Here is a 15115-nt window from a genome sequence, read left to right on the forward strand (position 1 = left end):
TTAAAAATAATTTAAAACAGAAAAAAAAAAAAAAAACGATAAGTATATTACTGACAAATACAGTTTTTTAGAGCTTCTTTGAACTTAAATAAATTTTCGTTAAATATATCTATACTAGTGTAGCGTTTATTATGATTGTCACATGCTCTTACTAAAAAGCGATTTTTAGCATAGTTCGTTCTACACATTGGGACATAAAAGGTATGTTTTGAACGGGCAATGGAATGTGAGCACTTGATATAAATGTTGTTGACTAAGTACATTGAATCGACAAAATTATTTACAATTTTGTAAAGAAAAACCTGATCTTTGCATTCCCTGCGTTTCTCAAGCGACAAAATATTAAGCTTATTAATAGCATTGGACCCAAATTTACGCGTTAATCTTCTAATAAATTTATTCTGAACATTTTCGATAGCCATAACATACTTAGAGTATTGTGGATTCCAAACCGTTGAAGCGAATTCCAAATTAGATCTTACATACGAGTTATACAACACATTATATGTATTGATATGCTTAAAGTCTCTTCCCTGGCGAAATATGAAACCCATCACACTGTAAGCTTTTGCGATAATTTTATTCACATGCCTGTCAAATAATAAATTAGAATCTAGAAGCACTCCTAGGTCCCTAACCTCGGTTACCCTCTTAATTAAATGATTGGAAATTGTGTAATCAAATAAAATTGGATTTTTTTTTCTAGAAAATGTTATTACATTGCATTTTTCAAAGTTAAGATGTAGGCCATTAGATGAACAATATTGCACTAAAATATCCAAATCATATTGCAAGTTTGAGCAGTCATCACTTCTTTTTATGATTTTAAATAGTTTTGTATCATCGGCATATAGAAGTATGTCAGGATTTTGAAAATTTTTTAGTATATCATTAATGAAAATGTTAAACAATAGGGGACCGAGGTGAGAGCCCTGAGGAACCCCAGATGTTATGGGGACAAAACTAGAAATGTGTCCCTTGACAGCGACTGCTTGAGTTCTGTCACGGAGATACGACGTTATCCATCTCAGCAAATCGCCGTGTATACCAGTATATGCAAGTTTTTTAATTAATAGCGTATGTGGAATTTTATCAAATGCTTTTGAGTAATCGGTATACACAGTGTCAACCTGATGTCCTCTCTCCATGGCTGAAAGAACAACATCGAGAAACTCAACAAGATTAGACTCAACTGATCTTTTATTTACGAATCCATGTTGTTGGGTAATGAGCAGAGGTTTTATTAAAGGAAACAAAGTATCGTAAATAATCTTCTCAAATAATTTAGGTATGATAGATAACATTGATATTCCACGATAATTTTTGACAATATGCTTATCTCCATTTTTAAAAATGGGAACAACAAGCGATTTTTTCCAAACAGGTGGTAGTATGCCTGAATATATGGATTTGTTAAAGAGTAAATGTAAAGGGATTGATAAAGATTTACTGCATCGTTTTAAAAACATAGGATGTAATCCATCTGGGCCACTGCCTTTAGACGAGTCAAGTTTTGAGAGATATCTTTCAATGGTACGGCATGATACATTAATAGTACTAATTAAGGACTGACTACTATGCTTGTTTAAATAATCAACCTCGGGTTGATTCACTTCTACTTCAAAAACTGATTTAAAGTAGTTACTAAATAGATTAGAGATCGATGGGCCGTCGGAGCCAACCGTATTGTCATGAAACATGGTGTCAGGTATATTATTACTACCTTTCTTTGATTTTATAAATGACCAGAATTTCCGAGAACTGTGATGAATATTATCTTCAGCCCTAGCAATAAAGACATTATAACACTCTCTTTCCATCAATTTAGTTCTGTGTCGAAGGTCAGCAAATTTGTCATAGTCACTATTATGACCATAAATTTTCCATCGTTTATGCACTTGTAATTTCTTTTTAATCAATTTAATTAAAAACTTGCTAAACCATACAGGATATTTATTGCTATCGTATACTGTTTTAGCTGGTACAAAGCGATCCACAATATTATTAACTATTAAATAAAACTTATCTACTGCGTTAATTATATCACATGTTTCGAATTGTTCCACCCAATCAATTTTATTTAGCTCATTGTTAATTGCGTTGTAGTCAGCAACATGAAAGCGACGAACAATTCGAGGAGCATAACGTAAATTTGAATCATTCAACATAATATCCGTCAACACAGAGAGAGACGGATGATGAACGTCTTCAGGCAAAGATAATGGTGTTGTTCTATCGACCGAACAACTACAGTTAGACAGAACGAGATCCAATAGTCTATTATTACCATTAAAAATCCCATTATACTGACACCAGCCAGAGAAGCACATAAAAGCAAATAGTTGCATAATTAAATTATTTTCGGATGGGTTTTGGATAGCTAGCGTATTTTCAGAGTTATGTGACCACACAATATCTCCCATGTTGAAATCTCCTACAACAATATATTTATCAAAAGGGTTATTCAAATTTAAATCTGATAAGAACTCAAAAAATGTGGCTTCAGAATCGCTCTGGTGTTGATTTTGAGGGAAATAGCAACAGAAAAGTCGTAGTTTTTGTTTACTTAAACCCTGTCCGACCACTATATTAACAAAAGTTATATCAGCACCTGGAAGAGACATTGGTGTCCTAGAGTGTTGCATGTCGACATAGATGCCACGACGTACTGCTATAAGTGTACCACCACCCTTACTTACCCCTAGAAGTGCATAGTCACGATCATTCCGGTATACGTTATAGCGTGAATCGAAGAGTTCTTCATCAAAGATATTAGGAAGTAACCAGGTCTCGCTTAGACAAATTACGTCATAATTGGAATTTAACAAATTAAAATAGAACTGTAAAGTTTTAGTGCGCAATCCTCTAACATTTTGATAATAAATATTTAAGTACATAGTAATATATATTTTAAATTATAATTATTGTGAGTAATAATATTAAAGAGAAATAGCTTTTCAATGCACCTAGATGCCAGATAAGAATTAAAACATACCTTCAAGTCCATAAAACAATACAATATCAGCCTAATTTTCTTAATAAATATAATTAAAATATTAACGAAAACAAGTAAAAATATAAAACTACAAAAAATATTCTTAAAAAACTGAACAAAGTAACGTACTTTAATATTATAAACCAACAAATTAATAACGCTTATAAAATTTTGTTTAAACACTCTTTGGAAGTAATGTGAATAACTGGTGAATTGTTAGTCTTACGAACCATAACAGTGCAATTTCGAACCCAGCAGAATAAGTAACTTTTCTCTTTGCATTTTCGTCGAGCTTCATTCAAAAGAGCCTTGTTGTAAGTGGACAGGTGGTCATTTATGTAAATAGGATTATTTCTGCCTGAAAAACCAATGTCGCATGCTTTCAGATTTTTTAACTTCCTTAACGATGAAAGAAAATCATCCTTTTTGTAACGTGCTTGCATTTTTAAAATAATGGGACGCGATTTATTTTCAGACGAATCATTCCTTACCGCTACCCTTGTTACAAAATCAACATCGGTATTAAAATTTATGGGGTAACCACTTTTTTCAGCAAGGGTCTTAATAATATGGACTAAGTTTTCGCCCTTATTTTGTGGAATACCATTTATTTGAATATTAGAGCGACGCACCCACTGTTCATTTCTGTTAGTGTTTTCCGATAATTCTCTAAGCTTAAGTTTCAACTCCACGAGTTCTGTTTCATAATTTTCTATTTTAGTAACTTCCTTATCTAGATCATTCATTCGATCAACAACAGAATTAATGGAAGACTCGATCGTATTAATTTTTGTAGACCAAAAAGTAACAGATTCTGAGAGCTTTTTAAATTCATCAGTAATAAAAGATTTGAATGACTCCATTGTGTAATGCAAACTATTGAAGCGCTCATCAAAATGTGCAATCAACGATTTAATATCTATGATTTGGGCTTGATTTGTATTTATTTTATCAGAGATCATATTTAATTTTGGACTTATATTATTTTTCTTAGATATTTTGCAAACTGGACATTTCCATTTAGCTTTATTCATAGGCAGAATCTTTTTAAAGTCGCTTTCATTTATACCAACACATGAGTAATGATACATACTTTGACAAGCCGTACATCTAATCATTTCTTCTGGTCTTACGATCTCTGAACAATGTTTACAATCCATTTTGCATATATATTATTATCACAAAAAATGTAGGTAGAAAAAAAGCTAAGAGTAACTCTGCTTAACAGACCGATTGTTGAATTGCAGTCAAACCAGCGACCAAAAGGTCATAAGCGCCGGGAAATAAGCGTCGCTTACGCGTTCACTTCAAACACTGCACACTACAATTGCAATTTAACAAATAAAATTTGAAATTTGTAGTTTTAATTTATATAATTCACATTTAGATATAATTTAACACATAAAATTATTGTCATTAACACAAACTTTAACTATTTTTCAAAAGTTCACTCCCGATTACCGACTTATATACTGTTTTATAATAATTATTTGCGTAGCGATTACATACAGCCGTTTGCAATTGTCGAATGTGTACTAATTAATTAGTACTTTTTGTACTAATTAATTAAAACGCATGATTACGACAGTATCTTAAATCATATAATTATAAGCATATTAGAGGCGAGCCCCAAATACATATCAATCAGTGGTCAGGTATGTGATATGACATCAAATCAAAAAAATATGTATATAAGCTTATATAAATAAGTAAGCTCATAAAGGCACTTTGGGATCGTCATGTGACGTCATACATGTGTCTCGTAATGTAGATTCTACCGAGAAAAACTAACAAGAAAACTTATTAGTTACTCTTTTTTACAATTTTATTTCGAAGTCAATTAAATACAATTAAATATGTATCGCATGGATATCAACAAATACTATCTCCACGCATTCCACGCAAAATGGCTAGGAGCGAATGGGGATTGAGAGCTGAAGATCGAGCTCAATGGAGTGCCATTGGAGAGACCTGGTGGTAGAGCTTTGTTCAAGCTCGTCTGGGTAGGTACCACCCACTCATCAGATATTCTACCGCAAAGCAACTGTACTTAGTAATGTTGTGTTCCGGTTTAAAGGGTGAGTGAGCCTGTGTAATTACAGGCACAAGGGACATAACATCTTAGTTCCCAAGGTTGGTGGCGCATTGATGATGTAAGTGATGGTTAACGTTTCTTACAATGCCAAAGTCTATGGGCGTTGGTGATCACTTACCATCAGGTGGCCCATATGCTCATCCGTCTTCCTATTCTGTAAAAAAAGACCTATGTCCAGCAGGAGACGACAAAGGGTTAAGGATGACTAACTACACGTATTTTATCATTTATATAATCTTGAGTTGAGTAATATGCATTAATTATTTATGTATGTTTTTTTGGCAGATTTAAATTTATTAATATAATTAAAAATAAAATAATTTCTTAACAAGATTTACCACATATGCATGATATATTAAAGAACATAAAGTGTATGTGTAAATACAGAAACGCGATGTGTAGTGTATATGTAAATACAGAAATACGATTCCCTCACTATTTGTGTCTTTCAAAATCGCGACAGGAGAAATATAAGGCGCAATACTAAAGGATTTTCTTACTTTCCGAGAACATTGATTATTTCTTACCAATGGTTTTAGAAGTTAATATACAGTGACATTTGTATGTTATAATGTATGTACTGCAAAAAATGTTAAGAAGCATTATAATTTCTCATCAATTGTCAAAAAACTAAAACTAGTTTGGAAAGAAGAAACTCAAGCCTAAGAAGGAGACAAAAAATTACAGGTTTTTATCTAATTACAAAAAACCGCAACACAGTTTTAGACATGCCCTTATAAGACTTAGTAATTTCAACCCATAAGAATTTGTTGCTATTGACCCAAATATATGTAATCCACTTAAGCTGAATTTATGTTATATTACGCTTACATTTTATTGCTATTTCTCTATATAATTTATGACTTTGTTTAATTTACTGAAACTCGGCTAAGCACGCTCAGCATTAAGTGGAATTCGTGCTGAACCAATACAAAGAGTATCCTTAAAGTTTACGATCAATAAAACGTGAAACCTGAAACAAAAGATCTGTTATTTCGTTGAGCAAATTTTTAAGAACTAATTTAATAAATTAGCTTTTATTTTTCTATTTATTGTTTTGTTTTTAAACGTACTAAATTAATAAAAAATACAAATAAATTTAAGGTCCTTGAGAATTGATTTTTATTATAACAAAAATACTGCTTATTAAAATTTATTTTTTAACATGTAGTTAGAAAACCTTTTTATATCCTATTTGCTGTGTCCGCGGATGAGAAATATATGCAGAAAATCATTACAAGTTGTTATGAACTCCTCTAACCTCTCCTCGAAAAAACACCTAGATTGTATTCCAGCACCGCGCTTTATTTGAAAATAAATATTTATTTATTCAATTTAAACATTTAACCCTCAAAAATCTGATTATTTATCCTCAAAAAGAGTAGGAAAATAAGTTTCTTACTTAGCATGCAAAATGTATCCATTTACTCTTAAGAAGATCTCTCATGGGCTGAAGATTTTAACTCGGTAACCGTCCAAGGATACGTCCTTGCATAGTTATGATAGATTCTCGTCCTTGAATAGTTATGATAGATTCATAAGCATAATTTTAGCTTAGAGACAAAGGTATTATAAAAATACAGCCACTGTATGCTACATGATTTATATTTGGATTGAACATAGATTAAATATTCTGATTGAGCATAAAAGTATCCTTTAAGCTCGCAGATATTAATTTTTTTCGCGGCCTATATTGAAATCAATTACAACAATGTCGATAAAATGCAATCATTTCTTTATTAATAGGTATCCATATCAGTTCTCACTATGAAGTATTATTAATATTTATTTACACTTTTTAATATTTATTTCTGTATGACAGACTTGCGAGGCGAAAGTTAATGGTAAGTGCTCAATTTCAACAGCAACTGGTATTGCAAAGTGTATGTAGATGTTAAAATAAATAAGAATGATATATTTTAAAATATATGACATTATTTTATTTTAAAAAAATCGGTAGGCAACCTGGCAAGGGCCATTCGATGATAAGTGGTCACCATCGCCCCTAGACATTGGCGTTGAAAAAAATATTAATAACGCCAATACGCCACCGACCTTGAAAACTAAGAAGTTATATCCCTTGTGCCTGTAGATTAACTGGCTGAGTAACCCTTCATACCAGAACACAATAAAACTAAGTTTTGATTTTTAGTGGTAAATTACGTGATGTGTCCATGACGGGCTTGCACATAACCCAATCACCAAGTAAAAATATGTAGTGACTTTATTACTGATCATGAATTTTTTTTGAAGGAATATCGTGTACTTAAGACGCATCTATAATGGTGGAAAAGTATAGAGTTTTGTTATAAAAATAACAGATACTTTAGAATACGGGTACGTCAGTTAAAATAACAATTGACACGCTTTGTAAGTGAGATATATCTAAACTTCTACAAGAGTCCAAATAACATCTAAATCGATGTTAATATTATCTGTCACGGTGCCCCTTAACATAATACCACAGGCAAACTGTATACAAGATCTTTGTATTAAATAGTAAAAACAAAAACTTAAACTTGACAACACTTAGATCGCAGACAATATGTGTATTTTATAAAAATTGACAAAATTTGAATTTGGAATTTCAAATATACTACTTTAAGAAGCCTTCATATGATTTTTAAACAACTTAAATGTAAATTAATATAGCTTAACATTTATTTAACAACATATTCTATGGCTACGGCTTTAAAACAAATGTATCATCCATTGTTAAGCCAGTGGTAGAAATTTGACCACTCACAATAAGATATCCTTCTGACCGATTTCGGGCACGGTGGCCAAGCTAAAGAGAGATTAACCAACTGTCAAGGTCATATTATAGCGCTCAATTGTGTGCGCAAGCACAGGTACACTCTCTATTCCTTCACTTCACTGACACAACTGCAAAGACTTTGACATGGGGCTTGAATCTGGCCACTAAACTAACGAGTCAACTCACAATATATAATACCACCAAAGCTACGATGCTTTGGGGTACACTTGATATCTGTACAGGAAAATACTATAATTGTTGTATCATTTGCGACGTAATCCGTGGCTTTTATATTTTACAGATTCAGTATATATTTATTTATGTATTGATATTAACGAAGGCTATTCTTTACAATCAATTGAAAAGTAACATCGTTCGTCTTCCTAATTAATAAAACGTGGCTGTTGCCCGTGCTATTGCACGGGACGCTGGGCAAATGTAATACAACGAAATGGATGAAAATTCGAAGAATTTATAATTGAAGAGGGATAAATAAATATGAAGTAAATTAAATAAAGACATCTGTTTCCATTACATTACTTAAATAATTATATTTTTCTTATTACAACGAAGTATGATTATAGCATACGCGCCTCGAACACGAAGCATTAGAGAGCGATAGCCTGACTTACTCTTACGGCAAACGGCATGACGTGTCGCTCTACCCCAATGGACTACAATAGTTTTTTTTTTATAGAATAGGAAGGCGGACGAGCATATGAGCCAACTGATGGTAAGTGGTCACCAACGCCCATAGACATTGTTATTGTAAGAAATGTTAACCATCGCTTACATCACCAATGCGCTACCAACCTTGGGAACTAAGATGCTATGTCCCTTGTGCCTGTAATTACACTGGCTCACTCACTCTTCAAACCGGAACACAACAATACGAAGTACTGCTGTTTTGCGGTAGAATATCTGATGAGTAGGTGGTACCTACCCAGACGAGCTTGCACAAAGCTCTACTACCAGTAGAGTTTCATATCAAACAAAATTTTGATAATAATAAATAAAATTATAAAACAATTATGGAAAATGAAAATATTAGTCTTAATTAAGGGCCTTAACTCTCCGATCGATCTTGAGACATAATCTTCAATCAGTTTTAGAATATGTTTGTATTATATTTTTAATTATACATACAAATATTACACACACGCATAATCGTACACACTGTAAGCATATTTACATACACATATTAAACTTACTTACATATTTAAGCTTAAATACATGAATTGTTTCAGATAAGTAATAAATTGATTTTAATTCCATTCAGTTAAGTTAATATCGATATAAATAAAAATATTTTAATAATTTCATATCAAAATTAATTTAAATAATTATACAAGCCACGGGCAGTTGAATTTTAACGATTCGATTGTGCTTTTTCGGTAATTAAAGTAGAATGAGTGATTAATTACTCCATTTTTAGAATTGCTGCCAACTTTTTTAACTTATTATGGTCAGGCTTTAAGCCAAAATTTTCCTTGAATGTGAAAAACTTTTATTTTTTGCCAAGACGATCACAATGCAATAATTATATATCCAATTTTACAGATCAAACTTATTACCAGTATAAATGCCAGGTTAAGTGAGATATTAATAAATAATAATAACCTATTAAGCATACCTTACTTTAATGTAACGTTTTGTGAAAGGATTTTATAAATATTATGATAATTAATTTATAAAATTATTATAATTTTCAATTTTTTACTTTTAATTAGTTTCGTTTGTGATTTTTTTAAATATATTATAGTAAAAACATATCCATAAAACCTGTCTAGAATTTTATATAGCCTTCACAAAATGTAACACAAATTTTTATTTTTAAACATAAATAGATTTTCAATTAAGTTTTGCTGTAAAATTTAATCAATCATTAAGATATAAGCCATCATATTTTCCTACGAGCAAGTTGTTGCTTTTATCAGTTATATTTATATATATTTATATATATTCATTAATAGTAATACCTTCCTTGATGATAAAGGTACTGCAGACTCATCAATTATTTTACGCTTAAACAACGATAAATTGAATTGTTGTGTTCCGGTTTGGAGGGTGAGTAAGCCCATGTAACTACAAATACGTCTTAGTTGGAGGCAAATTGGCGATGTGTTGAATGAGGTATATTTCTTATCCTGTCAATTAGGAGACCCATTTGCTCTTTTATATTCGAAATACGAAATACGAATATCGTACGAAATTTAATTTAAGAAATATTATTAACGTTTAATAATAGTCTTTTAACCTTCAAACCGTCAACCATACACGAGAAGAATTATAAAAACAAATTAACACATGAAAATTAATTGACGATCCTCGGAATTTAGCCCTGAATCATCGGTTACGTGCTCTAGCTGGTTGTCTCGGATCTTTTATGCAATTATTGTGAATTATTACAACAGTCGTAACATCTTAATTTAAACAAATTAAAGGTTTCATTATATTAGAGATTTTTTGTAAGTATTTAATATTAAGAGTTAAATTTTGTGTCATATTTATTCGGATTTTCGTGAAACCCTCATAATCATAATCAATTCATGTAGTTTTTGTTAAATGATATCTAATAATAACAATATAATATAATTTAAAAAGACAGTCGTAATCTTCAAGTTACACACAAGAATACTCGCAACAGGAAGTCTACTTCGACTTATCTCATTTACTGCTCTTTGTAAAAAATAATGATAAAACAGGAAAAAACACCTCCACTTCATTATATTTGTTTGTATAGGCAAATGTTGTATAATTTAGCATAGGTATTATACTAAGCCTAATAACATGCTTTTGTATGACTAGATATTGTAATGACCAATTTTGCAGCATTATCATTATTATATATTATAATTAAAACTAATACTAGCCAACATAGCTAGCATTTATGCCGCATCTAATTTATATATTTACGTCAACATTGTGGTAATGTCTGTTATTATGTAAGCATAGAATTAAATACTTAACAAAGTTAACGCTTTATATTGGTTCTAAAATCAATTCATTCCATTACTATGTTTTAAAGTTTACATATATTATGTTGTCTATGTAATATTTCGGGATAAAATTATTATATAAGAATTTCAAAACGGAAAATTTGAACTAATTAATTTGTACATAAATTAATTAGTACAATTACGATTTAAGTTCTTGTAATAGCTTAACTAAATGAAGTTTATATAAACATATGATTTTTATTTTTTTGCAATTTGAAATATTTATAGCTAATATTTTCATTTTAAATTGTAACTTGAACTTGAAATTGTATTTTTATATATATATATATATATATATATATATATATATATATATATATATATATATATATATATATATATATATATATATATATATATATTTAAATATATAATATTTGAAAGAAAAGTTAAAGAATAGTAGTCACGTGCAGGTAGGAGTCACAACACTATCAAGGTAGCTAGATAAGCGTTCAAACAAACGCCTAGCTAGCATTCTGCACATGCATACGATACGTTAAAAACGTATATGGCTGCACTTTCACTGACGGCAAACTTGTCGAAGTAGTGGTTTTTCTTTTTTTATAGAATAGGTTGACGGGCGAGCAAATGGGCCACCTGATTGGTCACCAACGCCCATAGACATTGGCATTATAAGAAATGTTAACCATCGCTTATATCGCCAATGCGCCACCAACCTTGGGAACCAATATTTTATGTCCCTTGTGCCTGTAATTACACTGGCTCACTCACGCTTCAAACCAGAACATAACAATATCAAGTATTGCTGGTTTGCGGTTAAATATTAGATGAGTGGGTGGTACCTATCCAGACGAACTTGCACAAAGCCCCACCACTAGTGAATAATCGTTTAAAGAACTAAAAAGTATTTTTTGTCTTTGTACGCGTCTCGTCAAAATAATAAAAAATGCCATCAAACTCGAGATAAATATAAACACGGAGCATTGATTAAATCTACAGCTCCCTTGGATCCGTCATTTTATCAACTCTTATGTTACCTAAATATTATATTATCATATTATACAAAATAAAAAAAAATGTAAAAATTCAGTCGGATTGTTACAATAAATAAACAGCACAATGGCAGGCTACACATGGACATATTGTTACCCTTTTTCATTTCGTTCTGTTAACTAATATCATTTAAAAATCATACAATTTATAATTATTTCTTTAGTAGAGATATTAAATAAGATTACAAATAATTATAATACCAAAAAGACGTTTTAATACTTATTAATGGTCAGCCAAGTTTTTTCTAAAAGACTTTTAGAAATCGTGAATGATAACCCATTAACGAAGTTCTTTTGTCCACTCTTACCGTAGTATCATTAAGAGGCAGATACGGCGTTTCCGAGCCGTATTTTAATCATATATTAAAAAATATTATCCATAATTCTTATAAGTAACGTTTCAGCATCTTGTTAAAGGTACCTTGAATTATATTTGATGCATTTTAACTAAATTTAATTTTTTGCTGGTGCTTTGCACTCTAATCATACAATGAATTAATCACAAAAAACAACAATCAACATTCAAACCAGTGTAAATATCAACAATCAAAGGGCAACATACAATGGGCCATGAGAGAAACAACATTCACTTAAATCTATTCCAAAATACTTTAATATCTTTCCCTGTGCTTTATTTATTGTGACTGCAAACGATCACTTCGTAAGAAATTGTGTCCTTTAAAAACTTAAAGGTAAATCCTTAAAAAATAAGTACTTATTATGCAATAACCGACTGAGCATAAATTTATCAAAACAATGAGAAAAAAATATATGCGGCGACGAAACGAAATACCTACCTAACCTATAAACAGGAAACAAACAGTATAATAATGCAATAGATGAGTTAATAATTATGTGATTAAATTATCGAAATCCTACAAAATAGATTTCTTAAAAATTTTAAGATTTCGATGATATGTATTAATTGTTTTTTCGTAGCAATTGACGAAATATTTAAGCTAAAAGCATTATCATTATAATTATTGTACGTTTTTAAAATATTTTGCAATAAATTTATTGTATTACTTATACAGAATTTATAAACAGATATCTTTATTTCATTAGATAAACATTAATATAAAAATTAATTATACATTATTTCTTTCATCGTTTGTCAACTTCGTAAAATTCTTTTTGAAATTTTGTTACGTGACTGAGAATGACAACTAGGTAATTACACGCATATGGCTTCACATTCTAAAGTCTTACTGAATAAAAATCCTAAAGATAAGAGAACATGATACTATAATCTAAGAAATCGTGAGTGATACCCCATTAACGAACTTCTTTTGTCCACTTTTACCGTATCAGTAAAACATAGATACGGCGTATAAAAAGTCAGGTAACACTTTTTAATTATGAAAGTGTAGATATTTTTTTTCGAACCATAATTATTTAAATTAATCAAATAGTCAAAACGATTGGATAACATCAATCATTCGACTCATCATCATTATTAAAAACGTACGGTTGGTTGGGATATATTGATTTTTTGATTTCCAAATTTTACTCAATTTGTAAGCTTAACACTTATTTACTAATAAGTAAGACGAAGCTTGTAATATGATTAACAAAAAATCTTATTGAAATATTCTAAAATAAAATGAAAAATATAATTAAAGAATCAATAAAAACTAAAGTGACTTAAAATATATATATTAATAATTAAATAGACCAATAAAAAAGTTTCCTTTTTTTGTTAAAAATGTGTTTTGAAAATGGTTTTATATAATAATATGTTCATTTACCTCATTCGTCGTAATAAAGTATGAAATTCCATAGAAACTTGTAGTTCAATAGTTCGTTTTTAAACGTTCCACAACACTGAAACGTCACACGTATGTTTTTTTCTTATTTATTTACACAATATTTTCAAAATAATAAAGAGCTTACTCTCTAAATAAATTAAACAGTTCCAATCAAAACTATAATTTCACATCGTTTTTGTATTTATATACGAAAATATTACGTAAACGCAGCGTAATAATTGCTTTCTAAGGGGACAAAGGCTGTCCCTTCGAAGCATATTGTCTCTGTATTTTTACGAGTCACAAAGCTTTTGTACACATTTGACAAAAAATAACAAAACTGGTTTCGCCGGCGGTCCTATTGTCCGATTATGAGGGTAGGGAACACATAGAATCGCTACGCTGTAAGCGCGTCGTAGTGTCGCTACGGCCGGATCGCCACTGGCGGGGGCTACGAGCGCCCGGACTGTGCACCCACACCACGACGCGACGCTACAACTGAACCTACGCACTCACACAAACGATTGGATTACAAGAGGCCCGTGAGAGTAAGCGGGAAAGTAACATTTTTGAGCTCGTAAATGATGTACACACTAATGGTTATTCATTTACACACGCGCGTTTAGTATACACACAAGTAAGTTTCAGCTGTACACAAGGAAGCGATTTAAAGTTGTAATCCCTAACGATGATTTAGATTTAAAGGTTTTGGTTTATCTTTAAAATAATAAGACAAGAACAGAAACGTTTGTTTAATTTATATTAAATTAAATAAAATAAAACGGTCACGACAAGGATTTATATTTAATATAACGTACATCTTTTTCAAATTACTGCTATCAATAAGAACTTATACAAGTACTTTATTAAATAATTATAATTATATTTAAATAGCTGTGTCCACTTTGTCGGCATCATTTTTTTTATCCATTATTTTCTAATTATTATGGATATGGATCTATGTTTCCATAATAAAAAATCAATTCATCCTTGGACGATGTTGATTTTTACAAAAAAATCTATACTTTTTGTCAACTTCCCTTTTAATTAATTTAAAACTCGTGTTAAAAAAATAAACATTGGTAACTTATCCTAACTCTAATAAAGTACGTAGAATCGATTTTAAACTATAACATTATTAAGCGTTGAGTAAACATCATAAAGCACTTGGCTTGCAGCGCATTAACCGCGTAAGGAGTCTTCAAACAAAATAATCCTTATCCTGTACTTATTATATAGTTAATAATACCGATGTACATTCAAGGTTAGTTACAAAAACATAAAATTGCTATGGTTGAAGATAATCATTTACCGCAGGGTAATTTACCTTCCCAAAAAAATTTGATACTCATCAATTAGGCAGATCTGAAACATCGAACATCGTTCGCTATTGAAGATATTTATAATTAAAGAAAACCAAAAAATAAATTTGTAGTAAAATAAATAAAAACATAGCTTAGTAAATAATATCAATATAATTTTCTTATTTTAATACAAATAATTTAAT

General features: G+C 30.5%; 1 protein-coding gene across 1 annotated transcript in view; it reads right to left on the reverse strand.

Annotated features, from left to right (window-relative positions):
• The window catches only part of LOC126773734 (uncharacterized), a 68404-nt gene extending 54376 nt beyond the window's left edge, over positions 1 to 14028 (reverse strand). The window contains exon 1 of the mRNA XM_050494843.1: positions 13609 to 14028. The gene's annotated coding sequence lies outside the window, so the exon portion shown is untranslated. The remainder of the gene's footprint in view (positions 1 to 13608) is intronic.
• Between the last annotated feature and the right edge of the window lie 1087 nt (positions 14029 to 15115).

Source organism: Nymphalis io, chromosome 15 (genome assembly GCF_905147045.1).
Source record: "Nymphalis io chromosome 15, ilAglIoxx1.1, whole genome shotgun sequence".
In the NCBI taxonomy this organism is placed as follows: Eukaryota; Metazoa; Arthropoda; class Insecta; order Lepidoptera; family Nymphalidae; genus Nymphalis; species Nymphalis io.